The sequence below is a fragment of the Stenella coeruleoalba genome (genome assembly GCF_951394435.1).
Source record: "Stenella coeruleoalba genome assembly, chromosome: 3".
Classification (NCBI taxonomy): Eukaryota; Metazoa; Chordata; class Mammalia; order Artiodactyla; family Delphinidae; genus Stenella; species Stenella coeruleoalba.
The window spans coordinates 65,099,773-65,112,669 of record NC_137148.1 but is presented as its reverse complement, the minus strand read 5'-3'; positions in this window follow the sequence as shown (position 1 = coordinate 65,112,669).

Here is a 12,897-nt window from a genome sequence, read left to right as displayed (position 1 = left end):
AAAATATATACTGACCAATATGTACTAGAAGGACATTTCTCTAGAATTAGATTGTAATTCCTCTTGGCTTTGAACTAATCACATCTCAGTAATAGAAAGAGGTGGATCACCTCGATAGGAATGGTGTGTGGGCTGCAAACACATCATCTATAAATCTTACTGAGCTCTTGCTTTGCCTTGAAGTTCTAGTCCAAGATCATAAACACATTCCTCTAATTCATTTTTAAAATTCACCACGTCAGATGAAGCCCTTCTCAATTCTGAGTGGTCTGGATTTGAATAGGTCAAGCCAGTGATAGAAGAAACAGGCCCAGAAGAACCTACTTAATCTGGACTCATCTTTGGGCAGTTTCCTCTCATTCATAGAAGCATAGGATTTCCCAGAAAATCTATCATGTTTGGTCCAAAAAATAAACATATTCATAGTTATAAATGGTTGATTAATGGGGAGTCATGTCCCAGACATTTATGGTGTCAGAGAGCTTTTTAATCAAAGGGTTAAGAGGAGGGGAAAAGAGAAGCAGGTAGACTTTTGCTTTGGTTTGCTTTCTTAGCTCAACCCAGTTTAGAAAGAGCAGAGACAACTGAACAACACTTGACAATATCTTTATCATGGATATCAAAACCTAGGACCATGATCTTTGTGTAAAAGCAAGCTAGTTTCTCAATCAGTGCTGTGGACTGAATTTTGTTCCCCTCAAATTCAAATGTTGAAGCCCTGGTCCCCAGTATGATGCTATTCAGAGATGGAGCTTTTGTGAGATAATGAGGTATAGATGAGGTCATGAGGGTGGGGCACTCATGATGGGATTAGTGTCCTTACATGAAGAGATATCAGAGAGTTTCCCTCTCTCTCTTTCTCTCTCTTCTCACAAAGTGAACACACAACAAGAAGGCAGTTGTCCACAACTCAGGAAGACAGTTCTCGCCAGAAACAAATTGTGCTGACACCCTGATCTTGGATTTCCTGCCTCCAGAATTGTGAGAAAATAAGTTTCTGTTATTTAATCCACCCAGTCTATGGTATTTCATTGCAGCAGCACAAGGAGACTAAGACACATTTTGGTATTGAGAAGTGTGGTGCTACTGCAACAAATACCTAAACATGTGGAAGTGGCTTTGGAACTTGGAAATATGTAGAGGCTGGATAAGTTTTGAGATGCAAACTAGAAATGTGGATGTTAAAGGTGATTCTGGTGAGGTCTCAGACAGAAACGAGGAACATGTTACTGTAAAGTAGAGGAAAGGCAACCCTTATCATAAAGTGGTAAAGACCTTGGTGAACTGTGTTCTAGTGTTTTGTGGAAGATAGAACTTGCAAGCAATGAGCTTGGATGTTTAAGTGAGCAGATTTCTAAGCAAACTGTTGAAGGAACAGCATGGCTCCTCCTGACTGCTGATAGTAAAATGCGAAAGGAGAGAGATGAAGAAATTGTTAAGCAAAATGGAACTAGACCTTGAGATTTAGAAAATTCTCAGCCGATTCATATTACAAAAAATGAGAAAGCATGTTCTTTAGAAAATACCAAGTATGTAGCTAGATTATCAACAAATAGCTTATGAGATTTTATGAGCAGAAATACCATCAGCTTGAACTGAAGGGCATGGAGACAGGATGAAGTGAAGGAAGGCCATTGAACTTCTTGCACTTGACAGGACTGGAAGCTAGAGCTATTTAACTGTGCTATTCTTCAAGAAGAGTGGGAAATGACCCCCAGAGATCATCAGAGCCCCGGCTTCAGTTTCACAGGCCAGATGGCCTATACCTGAAGCCTTAGGGGTGGGGCCTCCCAAAGCCTTGGGGGCAGGACCCCAGCATGACAGAGTCATGGGCTGGGACCCTAGCCTAGCAGGTGGGACCCCTGCCTAGAACCTTGGGGTGACACTGCCACCACAGTGGGCCTGGAAGCAGGACATCAAGCCAAAGAGGAGTATTCTCAAGTATTAAGAGCTAATGGAATTTGTCTTGCTAGGTTTTGGACATGCTTGGGACCCATCACCCCTTTCTTCTTTCCAATTTCTCCCTTTTGGAACAGGAGTGCCTATTCTATGCCTGACCTTCCACTGCATTTTGGAAGGAATTGTATTTTGTCTGGTTCACCGCTGGAGAGGAATTTTGCCACAGGAATGAATCATACCTCAGGTCTTACCAATGTCTGATTTAGATGATATTTAGATGAGACTTTGGATTTTAGATTTCAGAATTGATGCTGGAACGAGTTAAGACTTTTGGAGCTGCTGGGATGAACCAAATGTATTTTGTATGCTAGAATGACATAAATTTTGGTGGACCAGAGGCGGAATGCTATGGGCTAAAACATGTCTCCCCAAACTTCATATGTTGAAGCCCTAACCTCCAATATGACAGCCTTTGAAGATTTTGTATTTGAGAGGTAATCAGGTTTAGATGAAGTCATAATGGCGGGGCACTCATGATGGGATTAGTGCCCTTATAAGAAGAGACCCCAGAGAGCTGGTACTCTCTCCCCGCTCCATGTGAGGACACAGCAAGAAGATGACTGTCTGCAAGTCAGGAAAAGAATTTTCACCAGAAACTGGCTATGTCGGCACCTTGATCTCAGACTTTCAGCCTCCAGAATTTCTGTGATTTAAGCCAATCTATGTTATTTTGTTACAGCAGCCCAAGCAGACTAAGATTTTATACACAACGCATATACTACCAGTCTAGAAGTTAATCCCACCAAGACCTGATTCCCACTGACCAGAGGCACTGATCTAGATCCCTTCTTCACTTAGGTACCTCTCCCCTGGGGCATTTTGCCTTTGTTCTTAAAACTTAAGTCATTCCTTCAAATCCCCTTTATATATATGCATTTTAATTGTGCAATATAAGACCTGCTGTCTTGTGTTCTCACCTTTCGTCCAAAGACCCTATAGCCCATGACCACCCAGCCCCAGGTGCCACACTTGAGGATTCTGAGAAGTCAGCAGAGACTCTGGACAAAATTCTTATTTCCTAGCAAGAGCTTCTGTGACTAGCCCCTAATCTGACTCCGTCTGCTGAGCTCAGTTTCCTCTTTTTCACCTAAGATCTAGGGTGAAACCAAGTGAGGCAGTCTGCTCTGAAAGTCCATCTCCTGGCACCCTTCCAAACCTACAACTTCAGAGGGGAGAGAGTAGAGAACTATTATATGATTTCATTACAAAAACCAACTATTTGTTAATTCCTAAAATATTTATTGAGTGCCTAATATATGAAGGTTATCACACTGAATTTGCAAAAATTTTATTTTCCTTCTATTTTCCAAAATCATAAGAGCATACTTATGTGTAGGAAAAATATTTTAATTAGCTGAAGATTTGACACTATGATTGCATTTAGGGAAGAAACTGTTTTTCTTTTGGACAGTCTATTGTGGTAGAAGAGGGACCCTGAAGGTACAAGGGTCATAGGAACAAAAGCAATAAAGGAGATAGCTAAACTGTCCTGCTAGAGCTCCACAGGAGAAAATGAGAGGGACTTGGTATCGCTCCAGACTAAGAGGGGAAAAGAGGAGAGATGCAGAGCCAAACCAATGACACATGGTAGGAGGATGGGAATGTGTAAGGCAAAGTAGCCAGTGAAGAGTCCACCCTGGTGAGCCAACTTTCAAAAACAAGAATGGTAAAAAAGTAAGAATTGGTTTAAAAACAACTGAGCAGTTGTCACAAATGCTTTGTATTTCAGCAGTGAATCCTCATCTAACTCCCCACCCATTTACCCAGTCCACATGGCCATCTGGTCAGTGGCGCCCCCTGGAGTCCCCTGTGCCCTGCCTGCCTACAGGGCTGTTTGCAGAGACCATTGTTTCAGACTCCCCAGAGCCCTTTCAGGCCCTGCCAACCCAGCCCACGCCAATTGCTCAAGTCTTTATAAATGCGTAAAAGTAATTTGGTGAATTAGTAAATTCGGTAAATTCAGCAAATTGGTCATTCAACAATTGGCAAATTGGACCGATTGTCTTAGTGCTAGGAGAAGAAAATCATTTCCAGGCTTTGGCAAGTCTGCCCACCATTATATTCAATACAGTGCTTTGATGTTCACTCCCTCCATTCTCCTAGTTTCCCCAGTAAATGCCAAAGTGTCTGAAATTCAAGAACCAGCCCTCATTCTCTGAGAAGATCAACAGTTTAGACTTAGGCCTGAGGAGATCATCTCTGACAAAAGTTCATTTCTACAGGTCTCCTTTAATCAAAAAATTAAGAGAAAATGATTAACTAGAAAATGATTACCCATAAGAAGAAGTATCCTTAAATGAGAGAAGCTACTATCAGCCTGGGCAAGTAGATTATGTCAGAAGCAGGGCATAGACCAGTGGTTAGAATTCATGGCTACAAGGCATGACTACAAAATGAACACATACACAGGTCCAAGGAGGGCCTGCCCTTCAGCTCCACATCTCATCTTAGCCACACTGTCTGGGGGACAAAGGGCAGGCCCATGGGACTACAAAAAATCAAGCTCATGTATGTCTCTTTTTCCCCTGTAATTCACTCATTGCATCATTCAGGAATTTAGCCCGAGATGCCATGAAGGAGGCAGGGCTCAGACCCCTTTTCGGTGAAGGTATTTATTCTCTGCCCTTCAGAGAGACCATACCCTACTCTGCCACTGGGTGGGAGATCACATTGCTCCCCTGAGGGATGCTCTTCCCAGGTGGCCCAGGGCTGAGCTCTCATGTAGATCCTGGGTGTGCCCAGTTTACAGGGTTGGACTGCCCAGAGCAGGGCTGGGTCCTGCCAGAAAAAAACAGGGCAAAAGGAATGTTGATGGTGGGGGAGAAAGTGAAGAACATCTACCCTTCTTACTTTAAAACCATCTCTCTTCCTCACCAAGACAGATAGAAGAGAGCTAAACGTACACCAAAGAGAGGTCTTATTGCAGTGAGCAGGAAAACTCCAGATGGAAATGTTAAAATCACACAAAAACACGCAGAGCACATGACACCCCTGTTGGCAGCCCCCAGCACTGGACCAGCCAACACTCTGCATCTTGAGAGCCAAAGATACATCTACAGAAATGCACACCATGCAGTAGCCACAGTAGAGTCGCATGCTGGGGAAGAGGGCAAAGATGAGGGTGTGAGTCTCCCCCACCACTCCATCCACAGGTCTCAAGGGCTTACCTGGCACCAAACCAAGGAGGGGGCTATCAGCCTGTGTCCTTCCTTGGGGGTAGGGGAGGGCAGTAGGATGACCAGTGTACCCAACCTCAAACCTGGGATCCTCCTGCTATAGGCCAATTGAGCATTTGGGAACAGTTACCTTATGAATGGCCTCTGGACACAGAGTTGGAGTTCTGTGAATGAGGGTTCAGCAGCTCTATGCTCAAGTTTAAAAAGTTGTGTAACTGTAAAGAAACAAAGGCTCTCTTGGGCCCTCTAATCAGATTTGGGGAGGGGGTAGATTTGTGCAACTGAACTAATATGGAACTCAAAGCAAAGGCGAGAAGACTAGTGCATGGCTCCCTCTCTCCAGCAATTCTTAGACACAACCTATTATTAATAATACTCCTTCATTTGCTTGGGAACCAGGCCAGCACACAGGCTACAGGATTCAATGCTCAGCATGTAGCTGGGATAGATACCCCCCGGCATCCTCTACAGCTCCACGAGCACTTTTCAGAAACCACCAAATTCAATACCCCAAACAACCAAGGTTGAATCCTTGGGGAGAGGCCAATTCAGCCTGTGGTCATTCGTGTTTGATGAGTTGCTCTGATTTTGAAAGGAGGTCTGACATTCCCGACACTGAGTGGGTTAGGGTCAGCCTGACAGGGGTCAGCAGAAAATGTCCCATGGTCCTGTGGGAAGCCAGCACGAGCCTTCCAGAAACAGCTTGCGGCACTGTCTCCTCAACCCTCAGCCCATTCCACTTCCTGGGCTTAGATGAGAACAAGGCAGGGAAACAGAAATGGTTCATGTTTCATCCTCCAGCCCCTGAGCTACAAAAGCCCTCAGTCATACACTTCCTGCCAAAGTTCACAGAGCGGAGCGGCCCCAGATGGGCATGAATCACCCTCTGTCGTCTCTGGCCAGGCCCTGGCGTGGTGTGCCGTGAGGGTTCACACTGTCACCCTTGTTGTGCCGACAGCCCTGCACAGAGCTCTTCTGTCTGTTGGCACATTCAATTTCAGTGGTTTCAAATCAAGTCACAAAAGCCGACGTGACCTCTTCCCCAGGAAATAAGAGTGTGAGTTTGAGAGGGAATCTGGCTCTCCACAAGGGCCTTATCGCTCTGCACTGGAAGAGACTTTTAAATGTCTTCTAACAAAGATCACAAGCAAATTTTTTCTTGGGGATTGCCTCTTTGACCACCACAGCCCCAAACATCCTTGCTGTTCATCTGAGGCTCCTCTGGGCTCCTGTTGCCAAGCACTAAGAAAACTCCTGGGAGTAAAACCACCGAGTTTGTCAGAGAAAGGAGAGTAGCTGTGGCATTCAGAGGTTCAGAATGCCCTCACCTCTCCACTGTGCACACACACACACACACACACACACACACACACACACACACATTCTGAAAGACCAAAACCATAGAAAGGACACAGAGTCAGCTGGTGGATAATGTGGCTTTTGCTCTCCCCATGGTTTGGCAAGCAGCAGAAAGGTCAGGAGAATTGAGAGATCAAGATGGAAAAGAGTTCATCTCAAACCACCCTTCTCCTCTTGGCCAAACAACGTCAGGTGCGGACCAGGACTGAGAAGCCAGACGCCTTCCATAGGAAGGTAAGTGCTTATGGTGCCAATGAGTCAACCAGTGAATTAACTCATATTCGTTGATCACCTCTGATGCTCCTCACTGACTAGAGCCCTATGAGGAGGACAGAAGCACGAGGTATGGTCCTCAAAGGGATGGATGGCATCTACCCACAACCCAGCACAGGTGAGATGGGTGGTGCAGGGGTGAGAGTACAGACTCTAGATCCAGTAGGCCTGGGTTTAAATCCACATCCCATCACTCATTAGCCAGAATTTAGGGCAGGTTGTTTATGTCACTATTCTCTCATTTGCAAATTAAAGATACTAATGGGGGTCAACCCTATAAGAACTGTTGTGAGAATTAAATGAGCTGATGTACACAAGGTACTTATATCAATGTCAGCTATTAATGGGATAAGAAAAAATATATATCAAATATTAAGCCAAAAACAGATAATATGACAGACATAAAACTTAGTCCACAAACCTAGGTGGGTAAGAGGGAACACTTCTTCCATATTCTTTAAATCAGCCTGAGTCCAACTCAAGCCCCCAGGAGATGTAACCCAGTCGCTATTGGGGCTCCCCACACAGCAATAGGACATCAATAGCCCTTGGGTTGGATGTCAGCTAAAAGAGTGAGAAAAGTCCAGAAGGACTCCCCAAATTTCTGTCACAGCATTGGGTGCACCACTGACTGAAAGAGGGTGAGACACACAGTTCTAGAGAGGCAACACCTTGGTTCACCTCGAATTTGAGATTCTTGAAGCATGTCTGTGTGGAGACGCCCAAAAGGCATTTGCATATACAAGTACGGAAAATCAGAACTATAGATTAATATTTTAGAGTTATCAGTATATGGGTAGCAATTAAAACGTTGAGAATGATAGTGTTTTACATACAGAATTAATTGCTATCATATTTTACTTTTCTCTGGTACCCCTCGCACACACACATGCCCTGAAACAAAATCAGCAAGAAAACTGCTGACCTCACAATGAAATTCAGAGTGGGAAGACACAAGATTGTTATCTGGCCAATTAATCCGACACACCTTTGTTATATGGCTGTAGCTCCAAGAGGCTGGGGACACACCTGTTGGCTTATTGCTGCACACACACATCCAATACTGTGCTCAGCACAGTGCCCGGCACATAGTAGGCACTCAGAGAGAGTTATAGACTGAATGAAGCAAGACATCCCACTGCCATATTTAACCATCATGTATATACAGTGATGGATTTTGAGGTCTGGATTTATGCATGGATGATAAAGGGGAAACCTTTCTATATTAGAAAAAATGCTCAGAGTATAAATAAATAATGTGGATTGCTTGGAAATAGGGCCAATTATTTTGGCAAGATATGACAGAAATTAATTCTGTATCTAAAACTGCAATGTATAATGGCAAAATAAAAAAATTTTTTACTATGAGAATACAATGACCACATTCCTAACAAATGTAAGAGTCACGCTTGAATGAGTCAGATGAAATTTCCCTGCTGTGACTAAAATGCATTCCCTTATACAAATACGTGATTTCACAAAGGTGCCATATTATATAATTTTTAAAACTATCAAAATGACTTATTCAACAATATGTCAAGACTCTAAAAAATACCTATGTTGACTGTGTAGTGAATAATAAATTGATTACATAAATAATTTCATTTTAAAAAGCATTACTTCAATTTTTCATTTAAAATAAGCACATTAAAAACAACAGATGCCTGAGATCATTTTGAATATCGTTTGATGTTAAGGTAAAAAAGCCATGCAAAACTTTCTAACCTGGGCTCAAAATTGTTTTAGTTTGACATTTTAGTCTTTTGTGTACATATATTTAGAAGGAGCCTAATCTCACCTTTATTGATAGGATTGTAAAGACTATCAATTCTCAATGCTGTGTTACAGTGTCTAATTTATTCTAAAATACTTGCCCTCAAACAGGGAATTTGTAAGTGAACCTTAACTAATGTAACTCCCCAGGGGCGATTAGTTAGAATTTAAAAGACCCTAATCAATCGGTCATTCTCCGAGGAGTCTACTGCAAGCAGCTTTCAATATGGCTTTCCAAATCTGCACCAGAAGATTAATTTAAATAAAGATATTAGATAAATTTTCATAGGTGAAATAAGAATTATTCTAGATCTGCAGTCAAATGAAAATTGTATGCAGGCACCCCAACCTTTGCATGAACAAAGTATACAAATTTGCCACATTCACCTTCAGTGTGAGACCCTAGGTCTGGTCCAGTCCTCCATGTTGCCTGTTAAACTAAAAGGATTTTTCCCTTCCAAGAATATTGTTCTACTGCCTTAAAGTGAATGTTCATGCAACGTGTTCAGCCCAAGTGCCTAAAAGGCACAAAAACCTCATGAAGCCAATTGCATGACTGCCTGCTAGTAAATGCTGGATTACAGTAGAATTCTGCCTGAGACTTGCTTTCACTGATTCCTAACACCTGGTGGCTAGGGGTGTAGGGAAGGAGCTTTCCAGTTACCACTTACTTCCAACTGTTGGAGGCTACCAATAATCACCAAAATAAGTTGACACTGTCATTGGGTGAATTGGCTTACATGAGTTCTCAAAATGGTAGTAAGGAGACCAGTAGGGATAGCCAGAAATAGACTGGCCATGTCCCTCTCCCAAATACCCTGAGGCCGAATCCTTTCTAAAGCCTAACTATGCTCAGAAAAATTGCCATACAGAATGAAAGGTAGGCACATGAAAAGATGCTCAACATCGCTAATCATCAGGGAAATGCAAATCAAAACCACAGTGAGGTATCACCCTATACCTGTCAGAATGGCTATCATCAACAAGAATACAGCAAACATTGCCAAGGATGTAGAGAAAAGGGAACCCTCGTACACTGGTGATAGGAATGTAAATCAGTGCAGACACTGTGGAAAACAGTATGGAGGTTTCTCAGAAACACTAAACTTAGAACTACCATATGACCCAGGAATCCCACTCCTGGGTATATATCTGAAAAAAACAAAAACACTAATTCAAAAAGATACGTGCACCCCAGTGCTCACAGCAGCATTATTTATCATTGCTAAGATAAGGAAGCAACCAAAGTGTCCATCAACAGATGAATGGATAAAGAAGATGCAGTACATACATATAATGGAATATTACTCAGTCGTAAAAAAGAATGAAAGTTTGCCATTTGTAACTACACGGATGGACTTGGAAGGTATTACGTGAAGTGAAATAAGTCAGACGGAGAAAGACAAATACTGTATGATATCACTTATATGTGGAATCTAAAAAAGTACAACAAACTAGAATATAACAAAAAAGAAGCAGACTCACAGATAAAGAGAACAAACTAGTGGTTACCAGTAGGGATAGGAAAGGAGGGAGAGGGGCCAGAGATGGGTAGGGGATTAAGAGGTACAAACTATTATGTATAAAATAAGCTACAAGGATATATTATACAACACAGGGAATATAGCCAATATTTCATAATAACTATGAATGGAGTATAACCTTTAAAAATTGTGAATCACAACATTGTACACCTGTAAGTTGTATAATATTGTACATTAACTATGCAATAAAAATTTTTTTAACTTTTTAAAATGAAAGGTATGGAATGACTGAAGTAGCCTAACCCTCCCACTATAGAGGTGAAAACTTCAACTCACAGAGAAGAGACCAGAATCTCCCAGAAAGCAAGTGATATAGCCCCACATACTGCATGCAAGGGCAAGCCAATTGGCTGAGAAGGGTCAGCCTCACTCTGTCCTGAGGGTAGGACACTTCCTACACTTCCAGGGGCGATTGAAGGATAGGGGAAAGACTTCCACTCAAAAACACTGCCCCATGGGCTGTCATTAGTTGGTATATTTTCTGCTGTGTATTTAAGGTTTGAATGGGTGAAGCCACTAGGCAAGATACAGAAAGAAGAGGATGTTTGTTGAGATTAGGTCAACAACTGAAATTTCATGGTCAGGTACTCAGTCTTTTGAATTTCGCTTGACTGTCTCATGTACAAAGATACTATATTTATTCAGCAAACATGACTTAAGTACCAATCGTATGCCAGACGCTGTCCAAGACACCAGGAACACAGAAATGAAAGGCACATAATCCCTGCCTCAATTTGTCACCAGTCCTAGGAGAGTAGCATATTCTCAGAAACAACTTCATAGGACTTAACTTATCTATGTTTTCCTAGATGACTGGAAGGACCTGGGACAATCTCCAAGAAGAGATGAGTGAGGGAAAGAGTTAAAGAAAAATGCCAAAAGGGAAAAAGAAGGAAGAGATACTGAAAGAGGTGCCTTATTGCAGCAGCCTTCCCTGCATGGCCACGTCGTCCTAGGATCAGCCCAAGGATCCTAGGATCAACCAAGATAACTGAAGTTATTAGTAAGGTGAGGAACATAAGACTGTTGGCAAAACACAGATCCACCAGAGTAGCTTTAGTCTTGGAAAGAATGAAAATATAATACTTCTTCTCTGAGTATTCACGCTCTTTAATATGTTTGTCCCAAATCCTTGCAATGAAAAAGGGCTTCTTCCTTTCTGTTTCCATAGACCAAATGAATTCAGAATCATCTGGTGTTTGTGTTGCACAATGTATGCAATGAAGCAGAGGTAGATGAAAGTAAAATACATCCTGTACTTCCTGCCAAGTTAGAAAACAGGCCCAGATAGGGGCCAGATGTGTAAATCACGCCATATCATATTTTGCTCTTCCAGAGCTCCGTTGCTCTGAGTCACTTAGAAATGGAAGCAGGTAGGAACTTATTTCCTAACTTAGGAAACTAAGGAACTTTTCTGTAAGATGGAAGTACGAATTTTAGACTCAAGTAGAAAACCTGAATTTTCTGGTGCTGGGCATTAGGTTCACCCTCCTTAAAGCACTTAGAACTGCTTGGAAAAAGTCAAAAGACTTGTTAGACATCAAAAACTCAGAAGAGTGCTTTAATGATTTTAAGTGTAAATTAATCTTTGACACATATGGATTAAATTTCCCTTACAAGGCACATGCTAAAGCACTGAAGAAAAATGTTCCTGACAAGTCACATGTTCAGTTTACCAAATGAGTGCAGACTATGTGATAGATCATCCATGAGGCCCAATTGTGTGCCATCCCACAGGACACATGCTGCCTGCAGGTGGACACATCTCAATCGGACACATCACAGGTGGACTCATCTCCTTTTCTCCAGGAAAACCGGATATCCACTTGCAAAAGAATGAAATTGGACCTTACCTTACACCACACACAAATACACAAAAATCAACTCAAAATGGATTAAAAATTTAAACATAAGACCTAAAGCCATACAACTCCTAGAAGAAAGCATAGGAGGAAAGCTCCTTGACATTGGTCTCGGTGATTTTTTGGATTTGACACCAAAAGTACAAACAACAAAAGCAAAAGTAAACAGGAGGGACTACATCAAATTAAAAGCTTCTGCACAGCAAAAGAAACAACAAAATGAAAAGAAAATCTATGTAAGGGGAGAAAATATTTGCAAACCATATATCTGATAAGGTATATTCAAAATATATAAGGCACACATATAACTCAATAGCAGAAAAACAACTAATCAGATTTTTTAAATGGGCAAAGGACCTGACTAGATATTTTTCCAAAGAAGACATACAAATGGCCAACAGGTGTATAAAAAGATGCTCAACATCACTAAGTATTAGGGAAATACAAGCCAAAACCACAGTAAGATATCACCCCACACCTGTCAGGATGGTTATTTTCAAAAAGTCCAAAGATAAGTTTTGGCTAAGTGTGGGGAAAGGGAACCATTTTACACTGTTGGTGGGAATGTAAATTCATACTGCCTTTATGGAAAATAGTATGGAGGTTCCTCAAAAAATTAAGAATAGAACTATATTACCATATGATCTAGCAATTTCACTTCTGGATATAATATCAAAGAGATAGTTGTACTCCCATGTTCACGTCAGCATTATTTACAACTGTCAAGATATGAAAACAGCCTAAGTGTCAACAGAAAAATGGATAAATAAAATGTCTAAAATCTATGTATATAATGAAATATTATTCAGCCTTAATAAAAGAAAGAAATCCTGCCATTTGCAACATCACGAATAAACTAGAGGACATTGTGAAAATTGAAATAAGCCAGAGAAAGACAATTATGGCATGGTGTCACTTACAAGTGGAATCTAAAAAAGCTGAACAGAACTT